Source organism: Linepithema humile, chromosome 1 (genome assembly GCF_040581485.1).
Source record: "Linepithema humile isolate Giens D197 chromosome 1, Lhum_UNIL_v1.0, whole genome shotgun sequence".
NCBI classification, from domain to species: Eukaryota; Metazoa; Arthropoda; class Insecta; order Hymenoptera; family Formicidae; genus Linepithema; species Linepithema humile.
The window spans coordinates 16,649,562-16,661,773 of record NC_090128.1 but is presented as its reverse complement, the minus strand read 5'-3'; positions in this window follow the sequence as shown (position 1 = coordinate 16,661,773).

The window sequence follows — 12,212 nt, the reverse complement described above, 5'->3', positions numbered from 1 at the left end:
GAAATGTTATAATAATAAAAATTATATAAATCTGTACTATATGCAAATTTTGATATCATATATTAATATTTTATTTATACAATATTATGGCTATCAAAGAACAAATTTTGTTGTACTTTCTTCTTTAATATTTTTTATTTTATTGTGGAAATATATTGTGGATAATGTAAAACAGATACAAATAAAAAGAAATTTATTTAATAATATTTTAGAAATTTGTTAATAAGTTGTTGAGAAGTAACATTTAATTTCAAATTAATCAACAGATTTATAATTTACAATTATTCAAATTTAATATAACAATGTAAGCCTTTTTTAAATAAATTTTTAAAAGTTAATTTTTATTTATAAGTTTCTATATGTAGTATATTTTAGATCTTTTATAATTAAATTGTCCAAGAAATGCATAAAATACTTACTATCATTTGAAGTACTTGAAATCATATTATTTTCCAAAGTATTATTTACAACTTTATCATTTTTTTTTATATTATTGGGATTATTTTCATTTTCATTTTTGCCACTCGCAAATTGTAATAATCTGGACATACGTAAAATTTCTCGATGAACTACTGGCATTCTATAATGTTCACGATGGATTTTTTCCTCGTGTCCCATGAAATTAGCAAGGTCCGATATCTCGGTATCTGTCAAATTCAAGTTAACTCCTAATGTTGCTACGTGCTTACGTAAAGTAGTACCTCGTAAAGTTTCAGGCTGATCAGCTCCACATTCAATTGAAAATTTGCGCATTAAATCACATGCTTTTAAATATGCCTGTTTACGAAGATCTGTATTGGGAATACTAAAAACATAAGGATTTGCTGAACTAACACCAGCTTTTTTTCTGTATTGAAGAATTAGTTCTACACATTCTTGTAGTTCCGAATCCAATAAAACAGATACAGTACGGTTCAACTTTCCACGTATCGTAAATCGCACATATTCCATCGCTATTTTTTGACATTCAAACGAAAGTGCATTAAACGCATCCATATTTGTCTCTGGGTCAATTTTTATATAATTTTTGTAATTTTCAATTAAAGTCCTTTCCATTTCTCCTGCTCTTCGTCTATTAAACAATTGCATTGATATTAATGTACTTTCAGAGAGCTTTAGCCAGTCTTTAAATGAATACTTTTGTTTTAGATTATTCAAAACTATAGTACGTTGTGATTTTAAAAAGTTGTCTAATTTTTTTATATTGTTAATGGAAGGAAGAATAACTTTCTTTTTCCTTTGTAATTGCTGTTGTGTTTCTAAAGCAACTTTATTAACTGCTGGACCATATTCATTATTTAACAAAGTTAAAAAATTTTTTACTTGTTTTTGTTTTACATTATCTTCAAATATTGTCAAAGAAATTAATGTCTTTCCTGTAGTTTTTAATAAAGTGCCTAATGAGGTTGCTAATGACGGAATTTTATAAGTTCTTGTTGTAGTATCAAAACCAGCAAGAATATTTATGACATCAATACATATTTTATAATATTTTGGATGATTTTATGATTATAATTTTAATGATTAATGTGGTTCTTAATGTATTAAACTTTAACAAACTTTAACTTTTTAGGGACAATGACGGAGCAATTTTGAATGATACATTACACAATTTAACAGAACAAAACAATTTAGACATGGATTCTAAACAATTGTATGGAAAAAACTTATTGGCTCATTCTTCAGTAAAATGTAACTTTTTTTTTAAATTTATTATTGTTAAATTTTACAATTTTTACAATTAAATTTTAATCAACATTTACAATATTTTAATTATGACAAGTCATCAATATCTTGACAATGCTGTCTAATTTCTAAAAGGAAACGACCAAGTTGTCTTAATCGTTGTCGTATCATATCATGATGATGGGGAGATGGATATTTTAAACAAAGTTTATTTCCATGTTCCATAATTAATCGATCATAACAAATAAGACGTGTTATTCTGTCGTCACGACATCGTGGCATTACTATTTGGCGTAAAATATTGTCAGCTTGGCTTGCGTATCTACCCATTATTTGCCGACTAAGAACATGACAAACTTTAGTACCTTTACGTTTTTGATCAATGCAATGTGCTGTATGGTGCCTTAAATTTAATTTATTAAAGAATCCTTTACATTTTGGACAAGCAATATAATCTCGCGCAGTGTTTTTACATTTTTCGGCAGATCTTCTGCAAATTATCAATTCACCACTATTCACGTCATTATTAGTATTATAATAAAAATCTCCTTCCTTTCGTAACATATTAATTAAGTTTTTTCTTTCACTAGACTTTTTTGGTAAATCAATAAAATCTTTTACTCGTTTTTCCTCTTTATGTTTTCTCTCTAAATGCCGACTAATTTTGGATTGCCACGTTTTGCAAAATAAGCAGAAATGTTTTCTAAAAGTACGTTTAGATCCTTTTGGTGGAGCTGATTCAATATACATGTCTTCATTATTGCGTGACGATTTGCCATAAATATTCGTTGTTAATGAAATATTTAATCCATAATTATTAAAAGAATCACTTTTTTTTGAAATTTTATTTGCAGATGTATTGTTTGAGATATGTTCATCTTATTCTTCAGATGAATATTCAGATAAAATATATTCACTATGTGATTCAGAAAAGTTATCGTTATTTTGAGAATCTAAAATAATTAAAATATTGTAAATGTTGATTAAAATTTAATTGTAAAAATTGTAAAATTTAACAATAATAAATTAAAAAAAAAAGTTACATTTTACTGAAGAATGAGCCAATAAGTTTTTTCCATACAATTGTTTAGAATCCATGTCTAAATTGTTTTGTTCTGTTAAATTGTGTAATGTATCATTCAAAATTGCTCCGTCATTGTCCCTAAAAAGTTAAAGTTTGTTAAAGTTTAATACATTAAGAACCACATTAATCATTAAAATTATAATCATAAAAAAGACATAAAAAAGACAACGTATTCTTTTATAAATAATTGATTTACCAATCTGATCTAAAAGCCAAGTTTTCAAATTGTTTGTCTTGAATATCTTCGCATTGAGGTACCACTAATTCATTTCCATTCCAACTCCAATTCAATTCGTTATTTATTGATTCTATTGATTTATTTATAGTTGATATTTGACTTTTTGATAACAGGTCACTATTAATTAACAGAATATGGTATTATTAATAACATAATTTTACAAAAAAGAAAATAGTTTTTATCGAACACAAATACAAAAAGAGGACTATTTTATGTTATTATGTATAATGTATAAGGACTTTATTATGTTATAATTTTGTATGAAAAAGAATTTAAAAAGAATTATCTTTAATATTAGTATATTATAAGACTTTCAACTTTAAAAATAAATTTTTTATGTTTATTATTATTGATAAAATTCTTATAATTAATTTAATTACTTTATGAAAAAAACTTTCCTAACAAGTTATAAGATGTAGTTATAACATCATATATCATAGTTATAACATAACATAGTTATAACTGCATCTTATAACGGTAAAGTGCATCAAAATAACTCCTTTTCTAACTTTGAATTTTTCAAAATTGATAACAAAAGTGATAGAATATTTTTAAACATTCAGAATGAAAAAACTATGAGAAATTGCATGTATCGCATTCTTGTTCTTTGTATTATGTTTTTGAATTATATAATTTGTTTGAATTATTATTATTAATAAGAAATAAAAAATTTTTTATTTACCTTTCATTCAAAGAGGTTTTTTGTATCTTGTTAGCTGGTAATATCAATAGAGTAGTAGAAAATGGATTATTACTAATAATCGTAGGTCCATTATTTGCAACTTTATCAAATACATTTTTGACATTAATATTTTCATCTATAACATTATCATATATATTTTCTAGAAAAATACTTTTTATATTTAATTTAGAATAACCAATATCTAGAATTTTAGACAAAATTCAAGATAGAAATCTATTTATAATGTTATATAACAGAAACAAGCTTTAAGGCGCACATATAAAATACATTAGGTATATATATATATATATATATATATATATATATATATATATATATATATATATAATATGTCACTAACACACGTATATATTTCGTACATATGTATATTCTGATGTTGCAAATGTTTTCTGTTTTATATAATACATAAAATGATCAACAAACTTCTATCTTTTAAAATAAAAATTACCAATTAATTATCTCGATATAAAAAGTATAAAAAAATTATTGTTATTTGATTAATAATTTACCTTTATTTAGACTTTTGTTTTTATTTATTTCACTTTTATTTAAAACTTTCTCACTATTCATGTAATAAGCTGTTGAAGCACTGCTCTGTGTTCTTAAAATGCATTTTGTAGATGAGCTCTTAACAATATTATAGTTTTTTAAAAGTGTACGAGATTTATCTAACTTCTTTTCATCTTCTAATGTACTATTATTATAACCTGTACATAAAAAAAGTAATAAAAATGATGATATAAAATATAATAATAAATAATGATAATATAATTGTTTCTATTAATTTTTTAAGAATTGTTTTTTTAAAAATAATAAGTGTATCAAATGTCACAATCATTACTTAACATACAAATTTTTTATTTCTTTTGTTATTTATAAATATTTTAACACAATCTCATCATCTAACTAATAAATATATATATATTATATATACATATATATATAAAATAATTAGAATAAGAATGTTATGTCAAATTTCTTTAAGATTTGAAAATATTTCTTCCTAATTTATTAATATCATAAAATTAAACTTTTAATTTACTGATGGCTATTTCAATTCTAAATTTTAATTGCATACTTACTTTCCGTTGTAACTGACACGTTAGTAGAATTTGTAACACAAGCTGATAAATCAAGTTGCGTTTCTGATTTATCTGTTAAAACAGAAGTTGTATGCTATAATTAGATTTTTCAATTTCTTTCAAAGAAGTAAATTTATGTAATTCTTTTTTAAGAGCTTCAACTTTGTGACGTGACATTTTGAGGTCCGTCACAAGGGCGAGAAAGCCCGATCGAGGAGGGAAATTTGAGGTCGGAAACCCCACCGTGGGGGGCGACGACCTCTCCCTCTTAATTCTCTTTTTGAGATTGTAGATTTTGCGTTGTAACGAATTATGCGAGTCGTGGTGAGTGGCCAAACTCCCATATTGTGATTAAAGTGGAGCAGCCTTCGTGGGACCTGCGAGGGACTCAGCAGACAGGACGACGGAGGCTCGGACGGCGTGTAGACAGATCCGGAACAAGGTCAAGTAAAATATCCTTGAATAAACAATTAGATTCCAGACAAAGTCGCTACCGTAGATACAATTGCAGATTTGGAGCATATCAAGGCCGGTGGACGCACCGAGAGAGATGATGCCCGAGAGGGAAGCGCGCTCTCACACGCCGAAGACCCGGAGTGGAGTACCCGAAAAAGAAGCTGTCGTAACGAGCCAAAGCAGAATCAGGTCGGAACCTGATCAGTTCCCGGCCGATTCAGAGAAGGTTTGGATCCGTAAACGGAAAAGGCCGCGAGGGGCGTTAACGGCAGCTGCCCTAAGAGAGAGACCGGAGTCACCTCGGAGAAGCGTCACCAAGGGCCGAAGTATCGAGGAGCGACACGAGCATCGAGATCTAGTAAACATCGAAGGATCAAGAATCGCTAATCGATAGCGAGGATCTACATGCGCAGGACGATGCGCGGAATGTCACCGCTGTCCGGCGAGCCTCACTGTCGTCACTGTTCGGCGAGTTGGCAACCTAGGCGGAACCTCGAGGACCACTACGGGCGTACCAGCGATTTGTAAGACCACCACTTCGACTTCGCGGTAAGAGCGGTATCAGCAGGCGGCCCGAGCCTCGCGGAATTAAGAACCCGCATATTTTGCGTAACGAATATAGCTTATCTCGAGATGCCTCGCGCTATCATGTGAGGTTAGATTTTGGCCGGGCCCCGCTGACTACCGTTTCTGTAAATTAAGATTTCACCATGCTATCCCCCTCGGGGCTGCCGAGCCGAAAGTCGTCTTGCGTTAAATAATGTCTCTCGTCCATAAATGATAATTTCGCGTCTATTTGTGTATTGCTGTACCGAGTGTTAGAATTTTTGGAGTTAGCCTATCGCGTATTTCTCGCCCCGGCCTTCTGTCGAGCGTTTACTATCCGAACCGTGAGAATAATATTAAGACAGAACTCGTATTGTAGGCTAACCGTTAAGGAGAAAGGTTAAAGTCGAGTTAATAGTAACAGCTGTATTTAATGAGAGTGATCGAACTTGCACGCCGAATATTATACCGTGTGAGACGAGAGTACGCGGATTTCCGCGAGTCGAACAGCCAAATCCTGAAGCCTCTCACAGAGATAAAAGAATGTCTCCCCTTCGCGGGATTGTTAAGGCGCCTATCACCCGGCGTCAATCTCATTTAATATCATTTAACCTAATCTATATAATTAAATGTTATTTGTTATGAAATTTATGTGTTCTCAATAACCGTCCGATTTCAGACTCCTCTCTCCAAATCAGTATTTCGCGTCTCGAAAGAACCTCGCCCCTCTGCCGTTTGTAGAGTGGGCTAGTCGCGCTTATCGCCGTTGCTCGTTAAAGAAAATCATTGTTTTTAACGTAATTTGTTCGTGCGGCGCGTTAATCCGCGCCTGGCGCCCAACTTTAAATATTGAAGTAATCACTAACATCCATTGCATAGAGCAACGAGGTTTGATACGCTTACCGGCGGGTCTACTTCTGCCCGACGGAAAAGTCGTCGCAACTTTTACTCGTGGAATATCAGCTTTCAAGTTTTGTACGAATTCATTTAACATTTGATAATTATCTGCAAATATAAATATACTGTATTATAGCATAAATTATTCTCTAAATAGAAATCGCTTTACGTTATTTAATGTTATCTAATGTAGTTTAACTCACAATGAATACCAACAAGTTGCACAGTCTTCTTATTACATTTTTTAACGAATAAATATTTATCATGCTTTTTTTGTGATAACTGCTGATTCTTAAACTTTTTAAGATCAGCAAATTTGCAAATTTCATATTGACTATTATTTGATAAAATAATAGCAAATTTCTTTTTATTGTTTATTTTGCACAAGGATTATTTCTTATATTTATTGTACAATATTGTGCATTTATTACTTATTATACTTATTGCTTATCTTATAGGTTAAGTGACTAATCACTATCAAACAAAATACATTTGTTTTTTATATCTGAATTTCCTGCACTAGTTTCCTTTTCTTTATTTTTAATACTTAAAAAAAATAAATACCTATTTTATTTTCAGTGTAGAAAAATCAGTTATAAAGAACAAACTTAATAATTATTCATTCTCTTGAGATGCAGAAAGAACAGTAACCGCATAACCTCTTATCACCAGTTAACAACGATCGATTAGTGCAGCCTTATCGATATAATTATCGATCGCCAAAATATATTGCGTTAAGTCTTAAGTCTGTATCAGACTACGCATTGAAGATTGAGATTAAAAATTGAAGATTGGGAATTTGACTAATCGGGAACAAACAAACAAATATTTCTTTTTCCTAATTAGTCAAATTTTCAATTTTCAATTTTTAATCTCAATCTTCAATGCGTAGAATGATACGGGCTTTAAGGCGATAAAAAACACAAATTATAAAAATTATTAGAAATATTACCGAATTAAAAATGTTCTTTAAAATATATTACAAAGAATATAATCTTTAGTTAAAACATTATGCTGAATCCCTCCGCTCCATGTACTTTTTCTCTTATTGTACAGGGTATCCCCGACATGATGAAACATCTTTCGTATGCAGATAGAGAGGGTCAAATCGAGTAGAAAAGTTCTGAACCATTTTTTTTTATAACACGTAATTAAGGAGTAATTATTGAATAAAGCAGGCCAATCAGCGCCGACCTTTAAACGCTCTTGGTAGTGTGCGCGGCTCACTGACGTGCGCCCGACTAAAAGTCGGCGCTGATTGGCCTGCTTTATTCAATAATTACTCCTTAATTACGTGTTATAAAAAAAATGGTTCAGGACTTTTCTACTCGGTTTGACCCGCTCTATCTGTATATGAGAGGTGTTTCATCATGTCGGGGACACCCTGTATAATTATAAAAATCGCGATTACATATGTATTGTATAATTGAATAGTATGTATAATGTTATGTTTATATAGTTCTATTAATATCATAAAATCACAAACGCTATTATTTTTCTGCAAAATGCAAAAAAAAAACAGCGATTCTTTTATTATACAATAGGCCGATGTATATTAAAGTAGTATTATTTTTTATTTATGTTTAAATTGCTTGAGATAACGATTTATGTGATAATATATTTTTTTGATGGACAATTTGTCATACTACGACTAATTGTCTATCAAAAGATCTTGCGAATTGTTATACTATTATTTTAAAGTAAAATGTAAAAAAAAACAGCCGGTCCTCTTGATATACTATAAGCCAATATATATTTAAAGAATTTTTTCAATGCTTCTATGCTTAAGCGATTTAAGGTAGCAATTTCAAGAATCATAGTGTAAAAATTATCGAGCGAAAGTTTCTTACTCAGGAAATCTCTATCTACCATTGCTTTAATGTAAAATGTAGAAATATATACCGGTCCTCTTAATGTACGATAACCTGATGTATTAAAATATAGTTTTTTTTCTAATTTATATCAAAAGTTATAAAATAAAACTAAATAAAAATAGATTAAAATAAAGTAAATTTTTTTGTGTTCTAGAATTTTACAATTGAAAGATTTTATCCTGCAAATTACAATCTGCCATCATTTTATTGCAAAATGCAAAAAAAAGAACATACCGGTCTTCTTACTATACGATAGAGTGATATATATTAAAATATAACTATTTTTTTAATTTACATCTAAACAACTTAAAATAGTGATTTTTTAAATAAATTTTTTTGATAGTTTCAGAAATTTTCAATTAAATGATATTTTACGAATTGCAAATTGCCATCGTTTTTATTTAAAATGCAAAAACATTATTTTAATTTATTAATTTTTGTTTACAATAAATTTTTAATAATTTGTTTATAACAATTAGTTTTTATACTCTGATCTTATTTTCAATTGTTAAATTGTTTAAATTATTTTTTTTTTAACTTGCTGAGCTATTCGAGCTTTAATGAGTCAATTGATATTTCTTCCCGACAGAGATTATCAAATTATGGATTAAATTAATAAAATTAGATTATTGCAGTTTAGCAAATTTTTAAATTTTACTTCATATTTTTGCTTCATATCTTTTCCTAGTTTTTTATGAATTTATTTATTATTTTCTTATTATTAATATGTTAAAACATTATAAAAAAAAAAACAAAAATTTTTTTTATATATTAGCAACTTTTTTTAAAAGATTTATATGTGTCTTGCTATACTATATTACACTCTAATATTAAACAAAATTTTTATAAAGAATATACTATTATTTTGATATACACTATCTTTATTCGCCTCCACAATACGTTACATATAAATTTTAGGACCGACATTAATTATATAAATGTGATTAATATCGTCAAAGCTGCGAGGCGTGACAGATCTGGACGCCGCCATGTTGAAAAAGGACAGACATTATTGGAAAAAGAAAGGACAGAAAAAGGATGCTCTTATGTAGGAATCGACATTTCACGGGATGTAAAAAAAGACAACCATGTCATATTTTGATGTTGCAACATGCAACTGCATACTTTTTCTTGAAAGCAACGATGTGTTTTCTTTATACCAATTGATTCGTCTCATTATTTTATGCATAAAAGTATTAAGGTAAGATTCCCAAAAATTGAATATTTTACAAGATATTTTGTATTTTATGTCAAAATACTGTAATTTACAAGCCTCATAACTCGAAAAGTACTTAATAAAAAATAACTTCATTATAGTGTTTTAAAAAGCTCTTGATACTAGCTATTAGATTTTGGAATCAAAAATAGGGGTTTTTATTTAAAAAAATAACTCTGACCTTTAAATAACCTTGAAAATCAACTGCGAGGTCAAAGTCAAGGTCACCATCAGATAGATCTCTCAAAATCATGCAAATTTCGTCTGAGTCATTTTTTTGTACAAGCATATCCCTACGTTTTAAAAGGGTGGGACGGGTGGTCTGAAACACCCGGTATATGCAGTTTATAATTATATACCTTGGCACATAAATAGGAAGATAATATAAGCTAAATATGTTATATGCAAACAACTTAATGCAAACACATTAATTGTATCTTTAATTATTAATTAATGCGCGCGCGCGCGCATGCGCGCACACACGCACACACACACACACACACACACACACACACACACACACACACACCTTTAATAATTGCAGTTGGATGAGGAAAAGCTTCTTCTTTTATTTCTTCCTCAGAAGCGTGTACTTGTAAATGAAAGTAACATTTTATTTATATTGCAGTATTTGTATGATCTAAGTAGGGTAGACCAGGGCGAATCGGATCATTATAAGCTTTGAGACAGTTATCATTAGTTTTTTATTGAGGCAAATCGGATAATTTTCTCTTCGTGATTTTTTTCATTGTGCAATAAGAAATACCATTTATGTAAATACCGTTTATGTATTATATTATATAAAACTCAAGCCAGAGATGTAAAGATTAAGAATTTATAGTAAAACTTAATAACAAAATTAGTTTTTTATTACTTTTGTACCTATGAAGAAAAATTGGTCCGATTTGCCCTGGTCTACCCTACATTTATATGTAAATTATGCTTTTTCTTAGCGTCTATGAGCATAGAACGCGTATAATTAATACCGACAGAGTCAATGAATTGTCCGTGAACTAGCTTACGCAGATTCGAGCAAAGAGATCCGAGCCGACAAACCACGAGGAGGTTGAAACACGGCGTGGAAACTCTAAAACGCGGAATCACAACACGAACGTATTGTTAGGAGGAATGAGGATTGAAAGTGGCAAGCGACACTGAGTGCGATATACTATTCTTTTTATTTCTCGAATACTACAGCAAGCGGATCGCGACACGTTGATACACCGCAGAAGACTCACTGCACTTCTTCTCGTTCTTTTTCTGTTTCTCCTTTACACTGCAACTACCAATCGTACGCGAGAAACGCGAAGTACATGGCGCTAACTATGAATGCATTAACGCACGCGTTGCGTTAACCAATCACATATTTAGATGCTATTCGTGAGATCAAGGTGACAAATAGCCTTATACCCTAAACTCTTACAGTCGGCCAGCCTGAAAGACCAATCGTCCCGATTGCTTGAGTACAGACTTTCTTAGGCATACAGATGTTAGCTCGTTAATCTAGACGATAGAACTATCACATACAAAACCTTATACTTATACGCTAGGATAACAAAAAGAAAAATTTTCATGCGTATAAAAATTAAATTATGAGCACATTGAGCCCGAGTAACAAAAAATAAACCTTTGAGTTTTCTTATAATTAAACATTTGGCAATAACCTATATGAGTCAGTCTCTTCTTTTTTTTTTTTTTAACAAAAATAGGAAATATATATATATATATATATATATATATATATATATATATATAAACTTTGGCTAAAATATTGCAAGATACTTTGGTATTTATCGCAAACGCACGCTTTAATCTTAACTACTACGCTTAAAACTACTTTTTCACGTTTGAACATCTTTGCTAACGGGTTTAATCCATAACTTCATACGGTCTGGTGATAAGATAGAGTTGTACGGTCTCGAAGTTATGTTGAACCCGGGGATATCCTGAACGACGTAGCGGTTTTTATTCAAAACCTTTGCCACTTTGTACGGACCTTTATAACTAGGCTTTAGTTTTTTGTCCTCTTCTGGCTTGAGCACCGAATCCCTAATCAACACGTAATCACCCGCACAGTATGTCGAAGGCTTCTTGTGTTTCTTATCGTAATACTGCTTATTGTAATTTTTGATTCTATTAGTTACTCCTATGGCTAATTCTCTAGTTAAATCTCTCTCTTTTGTGTAATCTAGTTCTATCTTGGAGATCTTATGCAACAGTTTGACAAGGGCCGCATCCGAGTGGTTACGTTGATTGTAGCCTAATAGCATCTTCGAAGGGGAAGCCTGGAGAGACGCATGATGCGTATTATTCACCACGTATTGCACTGTGTTCAGACACGCGTGCCAATCTTGCTGTTCCTCCACTATTTTCTTAAGAGAGGATTTGAGGAATTTGTTGGCTCTTTCGACTAAGCCATTTGCCCATGGG